This window comes from Phaenicophaeus curvirostris, chromosome 1 (assembly GCF_032191515.1).
Source record: "Phaenicophaeus curvirostris isolate KB17595 chromosome 1, BPBGC_Pcur_1.0, whole genome shotgun sequence".
NCBI classification, from domain to species: Eukaryota; Metazoa; Chordata; class Aves; order Cuculiformes; family Cuculidae; genus Phaenicophaeus; species Phaenicophaeus curvirostris.
This window is the reverse complement of record NC_091392.1, coordinates 206,472,963-206,497,914: the sequence shown is the minus strand read 5'-3', so window position 1 is coordinate 206,497,914 and position 24,952 is coordinate 206,472,963. Positions and strand designations below refer to the sequence as shown.

General features: G+C 43.2%; 1 protein-coding gene across 1 annotated transcript in view; it reads left to right on the top strand.

The window, feature by feature from the left end:
- COL4A2 (collagen type IV alpha 2 chain) overlaps positions 1-24,952 on the top strand; it is a 161,899-nt gene that overhangs the window by 2,341 nt on the left and 134,606 nt on the right. The window lies entirely within an intron of this gene.

Here is a 24,952-nt window from a genome sequence, read left to right as displayed (position 1 = left end):
TCTTTAAGGTCTCTTCCAACCCAAACTATTCTATGATTCTATGATTGTCGTTATTGCAATTAGGCTTTGGATCAGGCCTGGGTACCGCAGGCTGAATGGTTGCTAAGGCTTGGCTTGTTCAAGCTACAGTTGGCAAGTAGAGCTTGCCTGGCTGGTTGATCTCTCTGATTGTGGCTGAATGAGAGATAGCAGGCTGGGGACCAACAGCCTCACAGGAAGGGATGCGAGTGAGGACCTCAGGTGTCACGTGCTACTTTTCTTTGCCATGTTTTGATAGAAACATCATTCTGTTGAGTAGCACTAAATCATTGATAATATTACCATCCACTATGGATACCAGAGCAGGCTGGTGTTAATGCAAGCAGTTTAGGATCAGGAATGAAATCACTGGGATGAGCTCATGTGAAAAGGCAGCATTTGTGATGTGACTGATTCTTCTTTTTATGAAGTTATGTTGTGACATGCGGAGCACAATACCTGAGATTTAGCTGTGGCTTGGGTTAATTAATTCTCCTTGATATTCTTGCTTGTAGACCATAGGTGTGATGGTAATATTGAGGTATATTGAAGAGGTGTTGGAACTACCTCAGTTAGTGGATGGAGTCTGGTCATGACCGCTTGCATCTTCTCATACTGGTTTTCCCACAGTATATTGAAAAGCACATTGGCCTGCTTGGAGGTCCAATTTCCATCATTTAACAGTTCTGAACCCAGTGGTAGGAGATGCAATGGATTGTGGTTGAGGAAGTTTGTTCACTTTTCCATGAAAAATTAGAACTGCATTGTCAACAAAATATTTATCCTATTTTCCATCCATGTGCCACTCCCTTCTCTTGGCCAGCACAGGTCTTCCAGTCGTTATCTGAAACTACCTGAAAAGAGGTTGTAGCAAGGTGGCTGTTAGTCTCTTCACCCAAGTGACAGATGACAGGACAAGAAGGAATGGCCTCAAGTTGCACTAGGGGAGTTTCAGATTGGACATTAGGAAAAATTTCTTCACTGAGAGGGTTATCAAGCACTGGCAGAGGCTGCCCAGGGAGGTGGTTGAGTCCCCATCCCTGGAGGTATTTAAAAGATGAGTAGATGAAGTGCTTAGGGATATGATTTAGTAGTGTGCAGGTACGGTTGGGCTTGGTGATCTCAAGGCTTTTCCAGCCTAGTGATTCTACGTTTCTACTGGGTGAACTGAGTTGGAAAACTGCTGCCCCATCCCTGGAGGTGTTCAAGGCCAGGTTAGATGGGGCCTTGGGCAGCCTGATCTAGTGGGAGGTGTCCCTGCCCATGGCCGGGGAGTGGGAACTGGATGATCTTTAAGGTCTCTTCCAACCCAGGCCATCCCATGATTCTAGGATTTTGTGAAAGCAGGTGCACTTGGGAAGCAGCAACACCTGAGTAATTGCAGATAGATTGCTAGCAGTCATATTCTTTATATTGTAACACTTTTTGTCACATTGGATCTTCTACTATTTGTTACACAGATTATAATAATTTAAGTTATTAAGTAGTTTTTTAGCTTGCATTAAAAAAATGCAACAAATTACTAAAGACTGTGGGACCAGATCTTCAAAGTCATGGTTCTACCTGTAAAGAGACAAGCAGAGCAGCTGAGTTTAACAGCATGTGAATGAGTTGCAGCTGCCAGAGAGAAGTGTTGTTGAATGAGTAAAAGTGAACGTGGGAAGAAACTGGGGTGAGATTAAGGAGAAAAGAAGGAAGGAAGGAGAGAGAAAGAAGGGAACTCGGAGCATTTAACGGGGTGTCTTGCCTGGCAGGCTGCTGCTAGCTGTTAAGGAGACAGATGTTTCTGAGCAAAGAAGAAAGTGAGAGGAAAAAAAAGAAGGAGAATATTTAATATGTGAGGACTGGGGAAGAAGAAACGGTGTCTCTGGCAAGAGGAGAGGCTGCCGGTTGGAGGCTTGAAGGGAACTAAGGAAGAGGAAGTCCCTGGATGGAAATACTAGGAGACACAGCCAAATGGAGTGGATCAGGCTCCAGTTATCTTCAGAACTCTTTGGCATACACTGGCTGGTGATGTTTAAGGCCTCAAATAACTTTGGAACTATTCTAAAATGTAGATTTAAACATTCATCTGGCTTAAATAAAATTAAGTTGTGTGAAGTACCCAAAGTTCAGCCAAGTTTGCAGGTTTCATCTCCCTCTTCCTGATGCAAATATATTGCATCCAAAATATAATTCTTGGATTATAGATTTTTTTTCTTTTCAGAAAGAATATATATTCTGTTAATGCTATTTTTTTTTACCTTTGGGCTTTCCCAAAGCACACTTCTTCCTAAACTTTATTGGTACCTCCTTAGTATATTTTCAAAGTGTACCTTATAAAAGTTACTTTTTTTTTCAAGCTGTATTCTGGTGGGAGCAATGGAATCCCAGAAAATAAAGGAATGATTGTCAGATGAAAGAAAGAAAATTGAGAGAGATTAAGCTAAGAATAATATTTGCAAAAATAACTACAGGTAACAGATCACAACAGTTGAGGAGTGCATATAGAGGTGTCCAGAGGGATTTATATACAAAGAAAACAGAGTAAAAGTCGTCCATAAGAGATATATTTCTCGACTTCTGTGACATTGTAAAGGGATATGTTAGGGGGAATGGCATCATAAAGGGAGAAGCAACAATTCTTAAAAATAGATATAGAAGCCAGCAGTAATATGTACTTCTTTCTATTAATGTAATATGGAAATTAGGTTGCTGGCACAGATACTTAAGTTCACGCTCCAAGTTTAAATGTGTCAATGCTCTGTGGCTATCTTACATCCAGGTTTTCCCAGATGTGTCCTGTTTTATTCCATTTGGAAATTTTTGTCTGGTTGAAACAGGAGGATTTTTTTACGTTAACACAGGATTTCCAGGCTGAAAGAAGCCAGGGTGGAGTAAACACTCAGATCATCCTGCTGGGCTTGTCCTCTGTGAATGTACGCACTAGGATACCAGATCCTGGGCTGCATCAAAAGAAGCGTAGCCAGCAGGTCAAAGAAGGTGATTCTGTCCCTCTGTTCCTCCCTTCTGAGACCTCATCTGGAGTATTGTGTCCAGTTCTGGAATCCTCAACATAAGAAGGAAATGGAGCTGTTGGAACAGGTCCAGAGGAGGGCTACAAGGGTGACCAGAGACCTGGAGCATCTCCCGTACAAGGACAGGCTGAGAGAGCTGGGTTGTTAAGCCTGGAGAAGAGAGGCCACCTGGAGACCTCATAGTGACCTTCTAGTACCTGAAGGCTTGTAGTGACAGGACTAGAGGTGATGTCTATAAACTGGAGAGGGGCAGATTTAGACTAGAGATAAGGAGGAATTTCTTCACGATGAGAGTGATGAGGCACTGGAACAGGTTGCCCAGGGAAGTTGTGGCTGCCCCATCCCTGGAGGTGTTGAAGACCAGGTTGTATGGGGCCTTGGGCAGCCTGATCTCTTGGGAAGTGTCCCTGCTACACAGCAGTGGGGTTGGAACTAGATGACCTTTAATGTCTCTTCCAGCCCAAACTATGATCTTTAATGTCTCTTCCAGCCCAAACTATTCTATGGTTCTATCATCACCGTGTGGAAGATGTCGTAGTGCAGGCATACTGCCCAGGTGGTCTCAGAATGAGTCGTCAACCTGACCTAGTGATTCCTTCTGCCACATTACCTAGAGAATCCATCTCTTCCTGGAAATACCTGCGAATTTCTTCAGAAATAGTTCTGCCTAGGAGATCCCCTACAAAGAAATGTCACAACCCTATTTTATAGCCACTTCTTTTTAGGTGTTTCCACACTGCCAGACGTGGCTTTTATGTCTGTTTATTTCTGGTCCTTTTTTTCTCAAATGCTGTCTGCTCCACTCATCAATAAGAAAGTTTCCTCAGATGTCCTTTTCCCTTGTTATTCCTCAAATTCTTCTTTGAAATTCTTTTTTCCTTCAATTTCTATAAAACTAATACATACCCCAATTTTTTATTAATTAATCATTCTTCCTGGGAAGATTTTTTTAAGAGCTTTTCTGCTATTAAACTGGTGCAGACATTGTAGAGTCAGATCCTAACACTGATTCAAGTTATTCATTCAAGGTCTAAAGGCAAGTTGTAACAAAACCAGTATATTGCATCTCCCTGGAATTAGTGAGGAGATGTAGGTTCTCACACATGTCCATGTTCTTTAATCTCCAGCACAAAGCCACAGACAAATTAACTCACTTTTTCTTATTGGTAGATCAGAAGCATGCTCAATAAATATCTACAATAATATATTCAGACTAAATCTAATTTTTAGAGATACTAAATGATCATAGAATAGTTTGGGTTGGTAGGGACCTTCAAGATCTCTAAGGTCTCCTCAGAGCCTTTTCTTCTCTAGGCTGAACAAGCTCAACCCAGACAAGAGAAAAAAACATGTAATAAAAAAATCTTGTTATTTGTGTCACCTTACTCTGAAAGTAGCTGAGATGGTTTCACAAACTCAGCATCAGTTTTCCTTGAGCTTTTAAAGTAGCACATCTGGTTTTTATTGTGTAGCAGTTGCACCACAGGAAGTCGTTATGCATTATGGCACTAAACCTACCATGTAGTTTTTACATTTTGTGCAAAAAAAAAAATGATTTATAGCTCCAAACAGATTTGCCTTCTCCAAAATGTAAAGCTGCATTGTGGTTTATTCAGTTAAACTACTGCAAACAGAGTTGTTGTAAATATGTTAATTCAGTAGTTCAGAGCATGGTTTCTATTAGCGAATCTCTTTGCAATAATGAATTAGGCTGAGAGAGTTGGGGTTGTTCAGCCTGGAGAAGAGAAGGTTCCAAGGAGACCTTATAGCGACCTTCCAGTACTTGAAGGGTCTACAAGAAAGCTGGGGAGGGACTGTTTACAAAGCCTTGTAGTGATAGGATGAGGGGCAATGGGTATAAACTGGAGAGGGGCAGATTTAGACTAGACATAAGGAAGAACTTCTTCACGCTGAGGGTGGTGAGACACTGGCACAGGTTGCCCAGGGAAGTTGTGGCTGCGCCATCCCTGGAGGTGTTCAAGGCCAGGTTGGATGGAGCCTTGGGCAGCCTGATCTAGTGGGAGGTGTCCGTGCCCATGGCAGAGGGGTTGGAACTGTATGATCTTTAAGATCCCATCCAACCCAAAATATTCTATGATTCTATGATTTCTTGTTTGAGACCAGACTGTTCTTTATTAGTTCTTTGCTTTTGTTTTTCCAAGCCAAAAATTGGTCAAGGAGTGGAACATTCTTCATATTGTATTATACTGATCCAAGATCTTGGGAGAGTTCAAGTTAATTTAGTAGCTTCCAGTTAAGATATCTTTGCTTGCCAAAGAAGGCAGCTTATCTTTTCCAACCCTTCTCCCTTAGGAAGCTAATGCCTTGCATGATTCGCAGTACCTTGTTTTCTCCTAAGGACCAAAAATCGTAGTGAGTTTTGCAGCGTTTCCTGATGTTTATCAAGTTATTCTCTTTAAAATGGCAGCAGCTGGTTGACAGCGGCAGTTGACTCAGCTCACAGTGAAAATATGTGATTTTTATCATGCAGACATTTCTGAGCGACTAAGGACTGACGCCGTTGATTTTCACGTGCCCTTTTTTGTCCTTTTGGAAGCTGAAAGTGCTGGTATGAATCATGACCATGCAAGGGTAGCTCCTTGTTTTCATACCTTAGAAACAATACGCAGCAAGGGAAAAGCTCTCGCAGAGGTGTTAATGAGCTAACTTGCGTTTGCATGAGTTGTTGCAGATAATTCAGCTGAGTCATGGTTTTTTTCAGCATGATGGCCTCAAGTTGCACCAGGGAAGGTTCAGATTGGACATCAGGAAAAATTTCCTTACAGAAAGGGTTCTCAGACCCTGGCAGAGGCTGCCCAGGGAGGTGGTTGAGTCCCCATCCCTCAGGTATTTAAATGACAGGTAGGTGAAGTGCTCAGGGATATGATTTGTAGTGGACAGGTACAGTTGGAGTTGATGATCTCAAAGGTCTTTTCCGACCTAATGATTCTATGATAGCACAGTTTCTCTTTCTCAACAGACAGTGGTGTTTCATGAAGCTACTGCAGTTTCTGAACACATTTTTCCATTTTTGCTTTCAAGCTTGTACATCCTGCGAGCAAGGAGAGTCGTGGATGTGGTCTGCTCGGCAGTAGCACAAGGAGCTGCTCCTGGGAGACAGGAGATGGAGGCTGTGGTGGGGAGGTAGACAGGGCCCTTACCTTCCTGGAATGTCCCTGCAGCACCCAGCAGGTCTAGGGATAGTCACCAGGGTCAGAGCTGGCCTTGGAGGGCTGGGCAGGGCCATGGGGATGGGTACAGGCTGAGGCCATGATGGGACATCAGCCCACAGGTGGAGATCAAGAGGGCCCGTGCCTGGACACTGGCATAGAATCATAGAATAGTTTGAACTGGGAGGGACTCTTAAAGGTCGTCTAGTCCAAGCTGACTGCAGTGGGCAGAGATGTCTTCAACTCAGTCATGTTGCTCAAAGCTCAAGTCGTGGTTTAGTGATTGATAGGAGTGGTTGGACTCGATGATCCAGTGGGTCTTTTCCAACCTAGTGATTCTGTGAAAGCCCCATCCAACCTGACCTTGAATGTTTCCAGGGATGGAGCTTCTACCACCTCTCTGTTCCAATGTTTTACCACCCTCTTTGTAAAATGAGGGTGGTAAGGGGCATGGTTTAGTGTTTGATGGGAGCAGTTGGACTCAATGATCCGGTGGGTCTCTTCCAACCTGGTTATTCTATGATTCTATAATTCTGTGAAAAAAGTTCTTCTTTATATCTAGTCTAAATCTACCCTGTTTCAGTTTAAAACCATAGCCCCTTGTCCTGTTGCATTAGACCCTGCCAAAAAGTTTGTCCCTACCATAATTAGGTCTCCCTGGAGCCTTCTGTTGTCCACGCTGAACAATCTTAACTCTCTTAGTTTGTCTTCATAGGAAAGGTTCCATCCCTCGTATCATTTTTGTGCCTCTTCTCTGGACCTGCTTCAACAGGTCCTTATGTTTTCTGTGCTGAGAGCTCCAGAGCTGGACATAATACTCCACGTGAGATCTCACCGGAGCAGAGGGTCAGAATAACCTCCCTTGCCTATTGGCCGCACTTCTTTTGATGCAGTCGAGGACACAATTTGTCTTCTGGGCTACGAGCGCACATTGTTGGCTCGTGTCTAGCTTTTCATCCACCAGTACCACCAAGTTCTTCTCTGCAAACCTGCTCTCAATCCCTTCATCCCCCATCTTGTACCAATACCTGACATTGACCTGACCCAGGTGTAGGACCTTGCACCTCGTTGAACCTCATGAAATTCATATAGACCCACTTCTCAAGCTTGTCCAGGTCCCTCTAGATGGCACGAATGACACCAAGCCCCACTTCTCACAGCCATTTTCCCACACAGCTCATTTCACACCGCTCTGCAAGAGGAGACCATGCAGCTGCACAAGGAGTTGGCCCTGTGCCTGAGTGACCGACCCTGGGGCTTCCCTGGGGTGGGATGGGAGCAGGGCCAAGGTAGCAGCAGGTCCTGGTGCAGCTTCACCAGCTAGGGACAAGAAGCTGGAAAAGCAGATGTACAAGTTTAAAATTCAGTGGAAATTTCAGGGAAATTCGGATGTTTTAGAAGGGCTGGGGCAGAATTTCAACATCAGCCAGAGCCTTCTGTATGAAAGGGCAGTGTTGTTAGGCTTTTTCTTCTGCTGACAGAGAAGACATTCCTCAAAAAAGGACTTTTTGTCAAGAAAAAAAAAAATCATCATGAATTTACCAATTATTTCTATTTTTGTTTTAGGCACATGAGATGAGAAGAAAACTTAGATCATATCAGTTACCGAGGTTCTACACGTACTGGGATATTTCAGGCGTCCTATTTATTTGTAGATGATCCTAACCTTTATTTTGAAGTAGCTGTGTGAAGTCAGCAAGTAAAGATCATTCAGATAAATAGGGCTTGGCTTATTTTTGGCAGGTCTTAGCTGCAGATCATGCCCACACCTCCTCTCACCATTGGCTGATGGAGCCAAGTAAGAAATTCTTTGCTCCAACTATCGTTTTCTTTTATGTTTCACAAGGCTTTTAAAGATTCGTTCCTTGTCAAAATTACTTTCTGACTATATAATCAGGCTGTACGCAAAAAAGGGATCTCAGGCAAAGTGTAATATTTTGGATACAGCACAAACCTTTCCATTTATTCTGCGAACGGGGGGGGTGGGGGGTGTATATGGGTTTGGTTTTTTTATCTTACTTTATTTTTTTGTGTTATTAGAAACAACAAACTGCCTCATGTTTAAGCTTTGTCCCAAAATGAAGCTCTGAGCTTGTGTTTATGTCCCTGGAGAGGGACTGTTTACAAAGGCTTTTAGTGATAGGACAAGGCGCAATGGCTGTAAACTGGAGAGGGGCAGATTTAGACTAGACATAAGGAGGAATTTCTTCACAATGAGGATGGTGAGGCACTGGCACAGGTTGCCCAGGGAAGCTGTGGGCTGCCCCATCCCTGGAGGTGTTGAAGACTAGGTTGGATGGAGCCTTGAACAGCCTGATCTGGTGGGAGGTGTCCCTGCCCCTGTCAGGGGGGTTGGAACTGGATGATCTTTAAGGTTCCTTCCAACCCAAACTATTCAATGATTAAATGATTCATTCTGTGATTCTATGATGTGGCTCCCAGTGCTTCTGTACCGGCCATCGGTGCCGGCTGCAGCAGGTAGACTGGTGTGACTGCCTTTCTTCCCATCCTTGGGTGTCTTTAGCTCCCGGCTCGGCACAAAGCTGACGTTCTCACTGCATGCCCTGGCATCCTGTGGAAAAGCAGGCATGGAAACAAACCTGCTCTGCATCAGAATCATAGAATCATAGAACAACCAGGTTGGAAGAGACCCACCGGATCATCGAGTCCAACCGCTCCCATCAAACACTAAACCATGCCCCTTAGCATCTCGTCCACCCGTGCCTTAAACACCTCCAGGGAAGGTGACTCAACCACCTCCCTCATCATCAGGGATGAAAAGAAAAAAAGTAGGAAAAAAATAAGCATCTGTACAAATCAGCAATTGGCTGCCTGTAGCACAGAAGTCCCTGTTGTCAGATCCTGCCCGTGCTTGCAGCTATGGGGAGTGGAATAAATTCTTAAGGTACATGCAGGAAACTGGAAAAGCTTAACGGGCTTTCCCTGTCCAGTTGCGCTGCAAACAGATGAGGAAAGGCATTTGTTACATTCGAGCTGCAGCCTCGCTGACCCCACGGAATTGATGTTTGGCCACCTGGTCCGAGTCTCACAGCACCCCGAGCACATGTGCGGAGACCCTGGGGAGCATCTTCAGGAGGAGAATTGGGGCTGCTCACCAGGGTTGCCGGCATGACCTGAGCTGAGCCATGGTGAAGGGAGTGGGCAGAAAGGAATGCCGCTCCCGCGCAGGGCTGGGAATAGCCGCTGGGGCCGTGGAGCATGGGAAGGCTGCATATCTCCCTGAGCCGGCAGCCAGGCAAACAGTCTGCTGGAAACAGCCCAAACGTCTCAGCATGACACTTGGAAAACCTTAAGTGACGCTGGCTGGAAAAAGGAAGTGAACGGGGAAATGGAAGCATTTCCTTTGCCAGGTGGGGCTGAAGCTGGGTTTCCCCCAGGTCTGCAGTAAGAGTAGGTAGAAAGGAGTAGGTAGAAAGTTACCCAAATCTTCTGTCCCTTCTACATGCCCAGAAGGTAACCAGCACATCTGTTATCTCTTAACTTGCTAAAGCCTGTGGTCTGCTTCCTCTTTGGCTGAATCCCTGACAGTAAACCGCAGCGTCCCGGGTGTGTTCTCTGCCCTTGTGGTCAATTGGCACAGTCTGTCCAGTAATTAGTCTTGGTAATTAGCCTCCTTAGTTTCCAAAACAGGGTAACCCCTTAGAGACTGCCAGTACTCTCCACCTGGGGTATTGCGTCCAGTTCTGCAATCCCCAACCTAAGAATGATATGGAGCTGTTGGAACGGGTCCAGAGGTGGGCTACAAAGGTGATCAGAGGGCTGGAGCACCTTCCGTATGAGGACAGGCTGAGAGAGTTGGGCTTGTTCAGCCTGGAGAAGAGAAGGCTCCGAGGAGATCTTAAAGTGGCCTTCCAGTACCTGAAGGGGCCTCCAAGAAAGCTGGAGAGGGACTTTTTCTAAGGTCATGGAGTGATAGGATTAGAGGGAATGGCTTTAAATTGGAAGGTTGAAGATTTCAGAATACTTGCAGCTTGCTTTGCTATGTCACCCACTCAAATAGGAAATTTATGCCAAAGAATCATAGAATCATAGAATAACCAGGTTGGAAGAGACCCACTGGATCATCGAGTCCAACCATTCATCGAGTCCATCCAGTCCAAAGAAAACCGAAGCTCCACTTGATAGTTTTTATTTAAGGTTTATGGATGTTTCATGGCATTATCTTGCCTTGTGTGTTGATATCTACATCATGTAAGTTAAATAAGGGACAAAAATAAGATAGATGTAAATGACAGCGTACCATAAATCAAATTGCAGAAGCATTAATAAAACCAGTCACTAGTCCTCTTTGTCGTGCCTAATTGTTAAGAAGAATAGCCCTTCCCGAAGAAAGGACAATGACTAGACTATGTAGTACTTGGCGACTTGCTCATTTTCCAGTGACTTTTGTGGCACTCCCTAGCTGCACTTCAATCTGTTCTTGGAAAGCATGAACACTACGGTGCATCTTCTTCAGCTGCCTCTCCTAAGAGATTTATCATCTGCGTGAAGTGAGTGGGTGAATGGAAAGGCAAAAATGTGTTCTTTTGCCTTCTGGTTTTAGAATAGAGTCAAAGATGGGTGAGTAGAAGGCAGGGGTTTTACCAGTTGTCAGTCATGCAGTGTCAGTCCAGTCTCAATCTATTTCTTACTTTTGTATTCTAGTCCTTGACTGTGGCAACAGTTTTGATTTGTTTGGCAGATCATAGCCGTACTGCCTTATCTATGAAGCTATTATATTGCTTTTTTAAAGAAAAAGTCTTCCATAATGTAGCCTGTTTAGCTTTTTCCCTAGTCGCAGCAATAAGGAGACGATTTCTTGGGACTTTGTCCTTTCAGCAACCCAGGGACTAAAGGAATCATTACCCATTTCTGATAAGTAAATAGACTTAATTACACTCACAGGATATAAGATATGGTACTATTCCCACACGTCAGACTATCTATTACTGAATCTCTTCCAATGGATTATTATCTAAGTAAATTTATGTGGCTGATGGACTGGGGAACAACCTGGAAAAAAACAGATTTCTCTTTAACATTGATTCCTTTTATGAATTTATGTGATCAAATTAAGATCAAAACATCTCACACCATCTGTCCAATGCATGCTGTAACCAATACTAATCTGATTATTTTTCTGTGTAAGAGGGAAAATGTTAAACTTTGTTGTTACTCGCTCATAATAATCCTGTTTGTGCCTTCAAGGGGAAAAGATAGTAGTAATTCTCGATAAGGTATGTTCTATAGTCTAAGATGTCAGAACTTCAAACTTTTACAATGCTAATCTCTTGCTTAAGGTTTGTATTGTCCCTTAGGGACGCTGCTACGTAGAGTCACTGTTTAATATATGAGTGATTAGTAAGGGAGCTTGAGGCTGGATCATAAATCACTGAAGATTGGGACCATAGTCTTGAATTTGTCTCAGTAAGGAATCCCTGTGAGCCCTAAAGCAACGTGCTTGCATGGTCTTCTGCTGCTTAATAGGTATGCAGGTCTTCATGCCTCAAATCAACCGGTCTGCTGCTTTTTTTTCCGAAGGAAAAACATACAGTAGTTACAATGACCAAGGCAGAGGCAGTCAGAAACATCGTCTTGGCATGTTGGGAGTGGTTTTTGTATAGAATCCAGTTTCCATGAGGTGGACTTGTCAGCTGCTTCATTGGAAGTCTACCACCTCAAATTAGGGATGATGTAGTTTTTACTACTTGGAATCATAGAATATTTGGGGTTGGAAGAGACCTTAAAGATCATCTAGTCCCCATCCCCCTGTCATGGGCAGGGAAACCTCCAACCACACCAGGCTGCTCAAAGCCCCATCCAACCTGGCCTTGAACACCTCCAGGGACGGGGCAGCCACAACCTCCCTGGGCAACCTGTGCCAGTGCCTCACCACCCTCACAGTGAAGAAATTCTTCCTTATGTCTAGTCTAAATCTGCCCCTTTCCACTTTAAAGCCATTGCACCTAGTCCTATGACTACAAGCCTTTGTAAAAGATTTCTCCTCAGCTTTTTTTTGTTGGCCCCCTTCAGCTAATTCTTCAATCACTTCTTCAAATCACTTCTTCGAATGTGATTTCCATGTTAGTCACACATCATTCCCTGTCTTTCATAAAGCCAGTAGCAAATGTAAACAAGGAGAAAGGAACTGGAGTAGAGCCATCATTCGTTCTGAAGGAGAGATAGACCAAGATCCACCCCGGCCATGTACTCTTAGCCTCGAGTTTACCAATCTTTCGTTGTGGAGAGGAGGGAGCTGGGCTCTTCTCCCAAGTGACAGGGGACAGGACAAGAGGGAATGGCCTCAGGCTCCACCAGGGGAGGTTTAGGCTGAACATTAGGAAAAAATTTTTCACAGAAAGGGTCATTGGGCACTGGAACAGGCTGCCCAGGGAGGTGGTTGAGTCACCTTCCCTGGAGGTGTTTAAGGCACGGGTGGACGAGGTGCTGAGGGACCTGGTTTAGTGTTTGATAGGAATGGTTGGACTCGATGATCCGGTGGGTCTCTTCCAACCTGGTGATGCTATGATTCTGTGATTCATTGTTCCATCAAGGCAAGTACTCATCCCTTCATAGTATAGCATAATTAATTTGAGGAGATTAAGGTCATCCTTCTCAAGAGGTAAGGGGATATGAAAATATATAGGCCAAGAAGTTTCATAGTTTCTATGCAGACTTAGTGTGTAGAGAGATAATAGTGCTGCGTGTAGATAATGGGCAATCCCATGGTAATCCATTCATCTGTGCAGAAATTTCAGATCCCCAAACTCATTTACATACATACAGAAGAAACAGCATTTTCTATTTTTTTAAAGAAGGACAAAGATGTAAATTTACTCTTTTCTTTGAGGAAAGTCCTACTGCCCACTAGCTGAGAAGCCAGGCCTGGGACTATGCTGTTGTCTTTTTGTGATCTGATTGCCCTGAAGTTGTTTCAGCTGCAAAAATCTTGCGTTTCAATCTTAGAATTTCTACTGTATCTTCCTAACTCCAAGTTTGCCTGCTGTCAGAAGGGAGTACTGTTTTCCTATGAAAAGACATGGGAAAATGGTGAATTAAAATAAAAATGCAAGGTATTTGCTTGTTTTTTTTCTTTCTTTTTTTGGATGAAAGACCAACACAGTTCTGCCATAGCCTGAAGAAATTTCATTTTTTCCTGGAACTTCAGAACCGAATATAATCTTAGATAGTCTAGTAATCCTTTGCAGAGAGTCTGGTTAGTAACATCAGCTGTCCCTTGCATCTTTCAAATGCGCCGTGTACACAAAGGCTGTGCTCCAGAGCACAAGCAGGAAAGACTTCTGACCTTTTGATCTGATGATCTGTTCCCAAAATCTCTGCGTGTCCAAAAGCAGGAAGACAAATATCAGAAAACTTGGAGACCTGGGGAAAGGGGAAGCTCCAGAATTTCACAACCAGAAGCAGAGAGCAGCTCCCTAAGGGGTCCAGCTGCAGGACAGAGGCTGTGGGAGACATGAAAATATAGGTCACTGTAAACCCATGCAGCTCTCCTCCTTCAAGCATGAGTATCAAACTGTCCATTAGCCTCCACAACAGCGTAGCCACATGGACTGTCTTGTTTTATGACTTTTTATGTGTTATAACCCCAACCTGAGAAGCATTGTTGACTAACTAGGGAGTGTGAGCTAGTCAGCACGTGCTGCCTGTCCATCCCTGTGGTGTTGGTCTTCCTGCAGCCATGGTGCAGGTGAGCCATGCTCCAATCTGTGTGATGCAGAAGGCACGTTTTTCCTGGCCAAGCATATGGGGAGAAGGAATTGATTCTCCCTTTTGGTGTATGAGAGGCTGTTAACCATTTTCTCCTCCTCAGCATTCAGTACATGCATCTGTGCTGCAGTTTCATTGTAGCACCTTTCAACTTTGAGAATCATAGAATGATTTGGGTTGGAAAGGACCATAAGGATTATCTGGTTCCAACCCCCCTGCCATGGGAAGGGACACCTCCCACTACACCAGGCTGCTCAAAGCTTCATCTAACCTCGCCTTGAACAATTCCAGGGATAGGGTAGCTACAACTTCCCTCGGCAAAATAACATGGAAAGAAATGTTACATCCCTCCACACTCATAGTAGGATACTATTGCCTGCCGATTTCCATCACTACAGATTACTAAACTGGCTGTAACTTTCCTAATGAATTCCTCTAGCTGATTTTACAAACATGTTGCATTAGACATTCCCCAAAAAGTCACGTTTCCAAAGATTATATTCAGCATACTTTATATAGACTTAGTGATGTGAGATCTTGGTCTATGATCGCATAGATTCTGTCTAGTTATTAAGGACATGTGACCAGTTGCTTTGAGTGTAAATAACTAAGGCTAAAGAACACAATACTTCCCTGGCTTAACTGCTTTGTAATGATTGACTGCAGTGTTATGAGAGCAATTTCGTGCCACCAGCTTTTAAGCAGAACAGCATGTTGTCTTCAACAGAAAACTCTGATCTAAGTTGGTGCTATCAAACGGTCTCATGTTTTCAGTCAGTTTTTAAAGTGAGATTGCAGTATATTTGTAGAAACCTACTTTAAATCAATGGATTTGGGTCAGACCATAAGCATTTGACCTTGTGTGTGGGTTGCTGGGAGATGAAACAGAACACACTAGGATTGACTGAATTTAGTGTTTGGGGTAACAATTAATAGAAATGCTGCCTGTGTGTGTTGACAATGGAGTTTCTTGTTAATCGTTACTGAAGTTCTGCTTTCCGAGCCTCCCTCAGGTAATAATGAGTGACTTAACATTACATACATCTTTTGACTTTCCTGGTTTTGTAGTTGTATGTCATATCTGTCTGATCTGAGGAATATTTTACTATAAGCAGGTACAATTTTAAATTTGTAGGAATGAGAAGCTCAAGATTGGTTCCTGGAGACTTAGTCATAATACATCCTCGAAATGGTCACCTAAATTTCATATAAACCAGTGAAGAAAATCTGCGGTTTGACCTAATGATCGTGCAAGCAGCCAGCCAGAAATTTTATTCATTTCAGTCCTGTGATACTCCACCACATTACATTTTATGTAAGACTTATAGAACTAAACTGTTAGGTCTTTTATTTCTTATCTGCAGTCCATGTCTATCATCAGGTGGAAGTACAGATCAATTTGATGCACAACACTTGATCCATGTGATGTTTTGGTATAAAGAAAAACATGGAATGTGTAAAACAAGGCCAGTATTTAGAACATGGGTTGTAAGAATTTCCTGAATTGAATTCATGTTTGAATTAATGTGCTGGTTTTAAGAAATATCCCATCTGTATTTTTTTGGTTTTCTGATGTCTGAGAGTCTATCACAGCCCTCCCTAAGTTGTTCCCATTGTTCATTACTCTTACAAAAAACAAACACAGATATTAGACCACATTGATCTAGCTTTAAAATCCATCACTGAGCTTTTGTTTTACCTTTGCAAGGTAGATGAAAGAGTTCAACTTCCCTAGTTTTATTATGGAAGTAGTTTTATATATATACGTGTATATACGTTTGTGTGTGTGGCTTGTAGCATTTAACCCATTTTGGAGACTTACAAGTCCAGACATGGAGCTGGGGGGATGGCATGTCCATGACATGTGCCACCACTGCTGATGACAGTGGTGTGTGGTGAAACAGTTGTTTTAAACCTCTATTCTCACTTTCTTCTTATGAAGTTGAATGGATTAGCCTCCTGCAATTTGTAACTGAAGAAGCCTCTTTTCCAAGTCTCTGACCATTGATTATGACTTTTCTCCAAGCTCTCTTCTGTTCATACTTGAAACTGTGAGTCACAGCTGGACCAAGCTTTTTATTAGTCTTAATTGCGACAATTGCATAACATTCTTCTTTCTGTCCAGTACTACTCATTTTATACAGCCAAACATTATATTCTTTTTTCACTGAAGTGTGGTAGTGGGACTTCATGATGAAGTGATGGATTATCAAGACCCTGTTATCCCTCTTGTCAGAGAAACAGGCACCCCAAAAAGACTCCCTCTTACTCTGTGTACCTAAAGATTCTTTGTTTCTGGATGACAATTTACAATGGCCTGTGCTACAGTGTATTTTCATTGCTCCCATTTTAGCATTTAATCTAGATTGTGCTTTATTTTATAGCACCCCATCTTCATGAAATCATTAACTTTGTCAGTGAAAATGTCGACAGAATCACACAGAATCACTAGGTTAGAAAAGACACACTGGATCATCGAGTCCAACTATTTCTATCAATCACTAAATATATTGCACATATCCGTTTAACTTATATAACTGCTAAAGAGCAGTGGGTAAAGAATCAATCAATATGGTATGTCACTGAAAACCTACATCTGTTTCGCTGAAATTTCATCATGCACTTAGCAATATATCTATTGTAAACCTATTGAAGATGTATTGTGTTGATTTTGTTGGATGGTAATTTCCTACTTGACTCATAATGGAATGTCACACAGCATAAACTCAAAGAGTGATGCAGTGAAAGTGTTACGAGAACAGTTTCAAGAATAGCTTTTCCCTTAATTGTTAGGTAATATTTAATTGCATAAAACTGTAAGTGAATGTAAGAAGTTTTCAAAGTTCAGAAAAATAAACCGGATTTTTAAATCACAACCAATTAAGGGAAACTAACCCTTCCTTTCTCATTTCTTACATACCTTACATAAAACCCACTGACCAGGTTATCCTGTCACTGATGCTTTGCAATTCCCCTGGGAATGGTTATCAGATTTTGCAGATGTAACTGAAAGGCAAATGTGGCCCCATATGTATGTTGGTATGCAAAGAACATCGGAAGCATTCTTGCCTTCAGGATAATTACAAAATTGCTTCCTTTTTTGTTATCCACCCATGATGCCATCTAATTTTATGTTCCTTGGCTGCTAGCTGTTAGCTTCATTAACCTTACTTGATAGAGTGTTCCAACATTTATGATTCTCATGTGAAAAATGCTTCCTGACGGCTAGAAGTTGTTTTTCTTTAATTTCTACCTTTGCCCTCTTGTCCTAGGCTGGAAATAGTAACTTGATATTGGTGTGCCTACTCCTTAGTGTAATGAATTCCAATTGATTCTATTACCTTTTCTTTCTCTTATGAGATCCGTGGTGATTTAAAATTATTTAACCAACTTATTTTCGTTTTGGTCCCTTGTGTTTTTATGTTTCATAATAAATTTTTCTGTGGAAGGAAATGAGGAAATTCAGATATGTGTTATTCATCAGTCGGCATATTTCCACAGATGTAGCATTACCCTGGTGTTGTTAACTTCATTGTCTGATTTGGCACGTGGTGCAGGTCCAAGACACTGTTCCTGTGGGAAGTACAACTTGGTATTTTAAGGTAAAAATGACTTTAGTCAATGGAATTTTAATCTGCCCTACACAGTGGCAAATTCCTACATCTTAAATATAAATCCACACCGGAAGGACAGCCAGAAGGACTCGAACAAGCTGGAGAAGTGGGCCTGTGAGAACCTCATGAGGTTCAACAACGCCAAGTGCAAGGTCCTACACCTGGGTCGAGGCAATGCTCGGTTTCAATACAGGATGGGGGATGATATGATTGAGAGCAGCCCTTAGGAGAAAGTCTTGGGGATGCTGGCTGATAAGAAGCCCGACATGAGAGAGCAATGTACGCTTGTAGCCCAGAAGGCCAACTGTGTCCTGGGCTGCATCAAAAGAAATGTGGCCAGCAGGTCAAGGGAGGTGATTCTGCCCCTTTATTCCTCTCTTGTGAGACCTCATCTGGAGTATCATGTCCAGTTCTGGAATCCTCAACGTAAGAAGGATATGGAACTATTGGAATGCTTCCAGAGGAGGGCTACAAGGATGATCAAAGGGCTGGAGCACCTCTCATATGAGGACACGCTGAGAGAGTTGGGGTTGTTCAGCCTGGAGAAGAGAAGGCTCCCAGGAGAACTTATAGCGACCTTCCACTACCTGAAATAGCCTACAAGAAAGCTGGAGAGGGACTGTTTACAGAGGCTTGTAGTGATAGGACTAGAGGGAATGGCTATAAACTGGAGAGGGGCAGATTTAGAATAGATATAAGGAGGAATTTCTCCACTATGAGAGGGGTGAGGCACTGGCTCAGGTTGCCCAGGGAAGTTGTGGCTGCCCCATCCCTGGAGGTGTTGAAGGCCAGGTTGGATAGGACCTTGGGCAGCCTCATCTCTTGGGATGTGTCCCTGCCTATGGCAGGGGGATTGTAACTGAATGATCTTTAAGGTTCCTTCCAACCCTGACTGTTCTGTGATTCTGTGATCCTATGATCTAGTTCAGCCAGCTGTGAAGATCATTGTTAAATTTCACAGTAGTGGGAAGCATGAATTGAATCTCCATTCACAAATAAAGCCTTTCCCCCTTTTTGCAAGTCATACAGAGATTCCTGAATAAATAGTTTTTACACCAGTACCAGCACATCTTTCCATCCAGCACAGAGCAGCACTAGAATTACTACTGCAAAGCTAATTGGTAGCTCCACAAGAACAGAGCCAGGTATCTCTATTTTTGTCACATTTTCTCTTTAGTTTTGTCATCGTAAAAAAGTAGGATGTCTGCCTATAAAGAGCTACTAAAGGAAATTAAGGTTTGGTCTCTAATGCAGCACCTTTTTATGATACGGATTCATTTGAAATTTTACTTGCTTTTGGGATGGAGTGCATTGTACTTTGGGAAGCCTGCAATATTTCGTTAAGACTACACAGAAAAGCTACCACACTGTTTCAATTACTCTCTTTTCAATTATGTTAAGTTCTTTAAGCTAAGCTGGTCTAGAGCTTGGTGGGTTTCTCTCTTTTCTTTCTATTGTTTACTGTGTTGTTTCCTAATACAGGCTTCATGGGGTGAAGAGAGAAACTCAAACTGTGATATTTGATACCTAAGAATAGAGGTCATCCCATTGAAGAAGAGAATTGTTTACAATTGTTTACAAACAATTCTCTCAAGTTAAACTTTTTAATTAAGCTTATAAAGGATGACAATGGGAATAGGAAGAGGGAGATTGCATGTTACCTAGCTGAGGTGTTTGTTATAAAGCAATGCAAAGAAACCAGCACAGTGTACTTAGAAAGGGCAACCCCTGATGGACTGAAGGGATGAAATTACTGTGGCCATTCATCGGAAAGTATTATGTTGTAAAGTTCATCTCTCTGGATAAAATTGGCTTGGGGGCTGTTTCATCTTTTGAGTTTACAGTTTTCATAGTCAAGAGTTTGCTTAGCGACCTCTCGCTTAAAAGGATACTAGGCAACCCAGCACTGGTTTCTTTGGAAATGGTTATTTTTGCATATCTTGGGACATAGGCACCTTTGTCTGAACTCATAGAATCATAGAATGGTTTGGGTTGGAAGGAACCTTAAAGATCATCCAGTTCCAACCCCCCTGCCATGGGCAGGGACACTTCCCACTGGATCAGGCTGCCCAAGGCCCCATCCAACCTGGCCTTCAGCACTTCCAGGGATGGGGCAGCCACAGCTTCCCTGGGCAACCTGTGCTAGTGCCTCAGCACTCTCATGGTGAAGAAATTCCTACTTATGTCTAGCCTAAATCTGTCCCTCTCCAGTTTATACCCTTAAGAGGAGTGGCTGATGGAACCTGGAGAAAAGGGGGCTGAGGGGAGACCTTATCAATATCTACACCTACCTGAAAGGAAGTTTTATGGAGGTGGGTGTCAGTCTCTTCTACATGGTAGCTATTGACCGGACAAGGAGAAATGGCCTCAAGATGTGCTGGGGGAGATCGAGGTTGGATATTAGGAGGAATTTCTTTACTGAAAGGGTTGTCAAGCATTGGAACAGGCTGCCCTGGGAGGTGGTTGAGTCATCATCCCCAAGGTGTTTAAAAGTAGATGTTGTACTTGGCGACATGGCCTAGGGGCAGACTTAGCAGGGCTGGATCAATGATTAGATTTGACAATCTTGATGGTCTTTTTCAACCAAAACCATTCTATAATTCTATCATGACTCACAAAATTTAGTATCTTTCTAAGTTTCCGCTTAGGGAAAATGGGTTGTTTTTTTTTAAGCCTGTTAAAGAATATCATGCAGATAGAGAATTCCAAATTTCGTCTTTTGCAAAAATAACCAGAGGTCACACATTTGCTGGAAAGAAGGTTATGCTACCAAAAATAAGTATTTATTGAGTCAAGCATTCCAGTGCCAGATTCTCCTGGGAGATACCCCAAGAAACAGAAGGAAGCCTTCAAATACTTTAAATTTAATGGTTATGATATAATAATAGGATCTCCTGGAAACTCTGTTATAGAAACTAATTCCATACTTGTGACAGTAAAACACAGCTTCTCAAAAAAAAGAAAAACTGAGACATTATCAGGCATAATTTTCTAATCCTTTAATTTATTTTCATACTTACAATGGATGCCACAGACATCCATTGCTCCTTCAGCTTGCTGCTAATCCAAGAATTTCTTCGTATCGCCAGGGAAAGTGCACAGAAGATGCTCCACAGCTGCAAACTTTGTTGCCTACTTGCTTGATGTAAATTATCAACCTGATTCACTCATTAAGACAATGTTTTCCCCTTCATAATGGTCAAAGTACTGCCAGGATTAAATGTCCAACGTGAGATACGTCAGAGACATTGGGTTTCCAAAAGGCTTGGGTTTCCCTTGGCCATGGAAAGGCTCTGCAGTAGGTCTGACTGCTGGGGAGGAGGTACTTGCTGGGCACAGCTGAGCCTGTTGCATGGTGAGTGTTTAGAGAGGGATGAAAACTGGACCTGGTTGCCCTCTGGAGATGTCTATGTCTCTTCCCAGGTTGTACAGGCAGCAGTGAGTGTCAAACAAGCCCTTCTGAGGTCTCTCAGCAGCACACCTGATCTTCCATGTGTCCATAGCCACTTGTTATTTAGAAAACACTGCTGGCTTGTGCATGTTAACATGGACTCAAGACTTTGTTTTCAAGCATGTTGAATCCCCAGGTGCATTCTTTATGGCTGTGAAGCTTTTTTGTAATGAACCTGCAGGGCACTGCTTAGCTGTGTTTCCTTGCAATCACATGCTTGTAATAAGAAACATCTTCCACCTTCTCAAATGCATCTTAGAAGCAAGCTGCCCGTGGGGGAAGCTGCTACCTGCGTCTGCCACAGCCTCTCCTGAGGAAGCTTTAGCTCAGCCTTTGCCACTTTCCATCATTTATCAGCAGTCCTGGCTAACTGTGGAGGTTCCAGTTGACTGGAAGCTTATGAATGTGATGTCCATCTATAAGGACTGGAAGGAAGACCCAGGGAACTACAGCTTCTCCTGAGGAAGCTTTAGCTCAGCCCTTGCCGGGGAACAGGGAGCTGGGGGTTCCCCAAAGGACTTGTGATGCTCTAGCTTCACGTTCTGCAGTGATCTGGGGTCAAGTGGAGGAAGGAGCATGCCTGCTGACGTGAAGCGTGTCACGCCACGGGTTTGCTACCTGGCTCAAAAGCCTGGTCTGCAGTCAGCAGGGAAGCAGGGAAGTGCCTCTGCACAAAGGGAGAGTTAGGAGGATAATTACAGTGTGGTTCTTTTAATCATTTTTAAGCCCAAGTGCATCTCAACATGGCATATTTTTTTTTATAGGAAAGATCAGGAGACAGGAAGATGAAGAAATCTAGTAAAAAAAAGGCTAACAAAATTAATTACCAAAAAAAAAAAAAAGCAGCAACAGAAGGAATAATAGTGCTTTGTTTTTTCTTTCCCTTTGAGCTTTGCGGATTTACTATCGTTTTCCACTTCTTGGTCCTACTTTCTTTTTTCTCCTCCCCTGCCCTCTGTCTTGCTTCATTTTTTTTTCTGTGACACATTAGCACGGTGGGAACCTACCACCCACAGTGTCCGTTCACTGCCTCTCCGAAGAGGCCAAATAGAGGAGCCACCCCACATGGGCTAACCTGGACTCAAAGGGCAGCACGATGTTGTAGCCTGAGGCCAGCTCCTGTTTGTACAGCAACGTGACATTGCAGGAAAAGAGTTCAGTCATGCTCAATTTTGCTTCATGTATTGCAAAAGCAGCACATCGGTGGTGGAGTTGTGCAGATTGGATGGAACTAATTATCATAGAATCATAGAATAGTTTGGGTTGGAAGGGACCTTAAAGATCATCCAGTTCCAACCCCCCTATGATGGGCAGGGACACCTCCCACTAGATCAGGCTGCCCGATGCCCCATCCAACCTGGGCTTGGAAAACCTTCAGAGATGGGGCAGCCACAGCTTCCCTGGGCAACCTGTGCCAGTGCCTCACCACTCTCGTCGTGAAGAAACTCTTCCTCATGTCTACACTAAATTTGCCCCTCTCCAGTTTACAGCCATTGCTCCTAGTCCTATCACTACAAGCCTTTGTAAACAGTCCCTCCCCAGCTTTCTTGGAGGTCCCCTTCAGGTACTGGAAGCTGCTCTAAGGTCTCCCTTCAGCCTTCTCTTCTCCAGGCTGAACAACCCTAAGTCTCTCAGCAGAGGTGCTCCAGCCCTCTGATCATCCTTGTAGCCCTCATTTGGACCTGTTCCAACAGTTCCATATCCTTCTTCTGTTGAGGATTCCAGAACTGGACACAATGCTCCAGATGAGGTCTCACAAGAGAGGAACAGAGGGATAGAATCACCTTCCTTGACCTTTAATTATATTTATTTATAACAATGCACAATTTAATTATATTAAATTGTTGCACAGGAACTTTTTGTAAGGAGTGTTGCATGTAGAAGAACAGGCTTTTTTAACAAGAATATGAGGCTTCACAGAGCATTTATTTTATAGAATCATAGAACCATAGAATCACCTGGTTGGAAAATACCCACCGGATCATCGAGTCCAACCATTCCTGTTCAGACCACCTTCCATGAGAAAAGTGAGGGGAAGAATTTTTTACAAAATTCCCCATAGAATTTCCTCCCCATTTCATCCTCCAGGCATTTTCTTTCCTCAGTATGGAAGAAACGAGCTGCACGGGTAGCTTGAAATGGGCAGAAGGCTCAGTTCCTTCTTCCTTCCTGTCCCTCTGTGTTCCCTGTGACTATCTTCAGTAGTTTAATTACAAACTCCTCCTCCTCTGTACCATAAATACTTTCCATCTTAAAGGTCCAAAGTCTCCAGCCTCTCATTCTGAGTTTCCAGTTGGGTGAGAGGCAGTTGCAGTTTCTTTTTCCAGATATTTGATATTCCAGATACCTCGCAGGCACTCCTAAAATCTGACACTGAAGACTGCTGAATAATAACTGATCAAGGCTTGCTGTTCTGTGAAGGTGCATGGGGCAATACTTGTGCTTCCCTGACCTCTTGGTCCAACTTGTTTTCCTCCGTCTTAGATTTTACCGAGACCACCAGAGCACTCCTGCTCCGGGTTGGCAGTTATCTTTCTTCATCATGAACGACGACAACAGGGCTCCTAGTGTCACAACAGTGTTATTTATTTTCCCTGCTGGGGTTTCATCATGCTTTTAACCAACTGTAGTTAAAAACATCTGCTAGATGAATTCCTCTGGAAAATTCCATATACAGCAAGCATAGAGATAAGAGATAAGTTTAAAGCTACTTTGCATACTTCTGCTTAAGAAAAAGCAGCAGCACAGAAGTTAGTTAGTGTGGTTATTTTTTTTTTTAAATGCTGTCACAAATTCCACAGTAGCACTCAAATGTTATTTTTTTTTTTCTGAGTATGTTCCTTGAGATTTTAGGTTCCTAATTCTCCTGTATGCAAGTCATTGTATTTTTTTTTCCTCCAACCTAGTCCCACCATTACAGCTACCTCTTCTTCACAGTGATTGTATAGCATGGATATTCTAAATTATCTGCTTTACTGTTGTGGCCTTCCCACATGCAGGTCTCAGGGTTAGCACTGATAAGCATTTTGCTTTCATGGGCCGACACACACGAGGGGACTCCAGAGCTCTAATACCGAAGCTCAAACTGGAGGCAGGCTAGTTTGTCCTATACTTGGACTTCATTAGGGAGTCAAATGTTTGTGAGTGTTGTTTTTTTGGTCCAAATAGACATAACTTGCATTTTCTTTCTACCACAGTCTCCTGTGTAGTTCCCAGACCATTTCTTTTATGGAACAGCCATATATACGAGGTGTTTGAAAGTGGTGCAGGTGTGCTGGCCGGGGATGGTGGCTGCTCACTTGAGTGGCCGTCTGCATGTGGGCAAAATCCCAACTACCCGTTTCTACTGCTGCCCCCCTAGCATGAACGTACTGCAAGGAAGCCCATGAGATACCTGCAGCTCTGGCTGAGGGTGCTGGAGACAGGGTGTTACGACAGTGAGTGTCTGTAAAAGAATGGTAGTATCATAGAAGCATAGAATGGTTTGTGTTGGAAGGAACATTAAATATCATCCAGTTCCAAGCCCTTGCCATGGCCAGGGACATCTCCTGCTACACCAGGCTGCTCTAGGCCCCATCCAACCTGGTCTTCAACACTTCCAGGGATAGGGAGCCACAACTTCTACGGGCAACCTGTTCCAGTGTCTCACCACGCTCAACATGAAGAATTGCTTCCTAATGCCTAATCTAAATCTTCCCCCCTCCAATTTAAAGCCATTCTCCCTTGTGCTATCACTCCATGCCCTTGTAAAAAGTCCCTCCCCAGCTTTCTTGTAGGCCCTCTTTAGGTAGGACAAAAGGAGGAGGATGAAAGAAGTGATTGCACAGGTTGGAATTTGAGAATTGAAATTCATTTCTGAATTCAAAGAATAAATATGCCCACCTGTGAAAGCAAGAGTTGTTGCATTGTTCAAGTAAGTCTGGGCTCCACCCTGTGTATTATTATTTTAAAGCT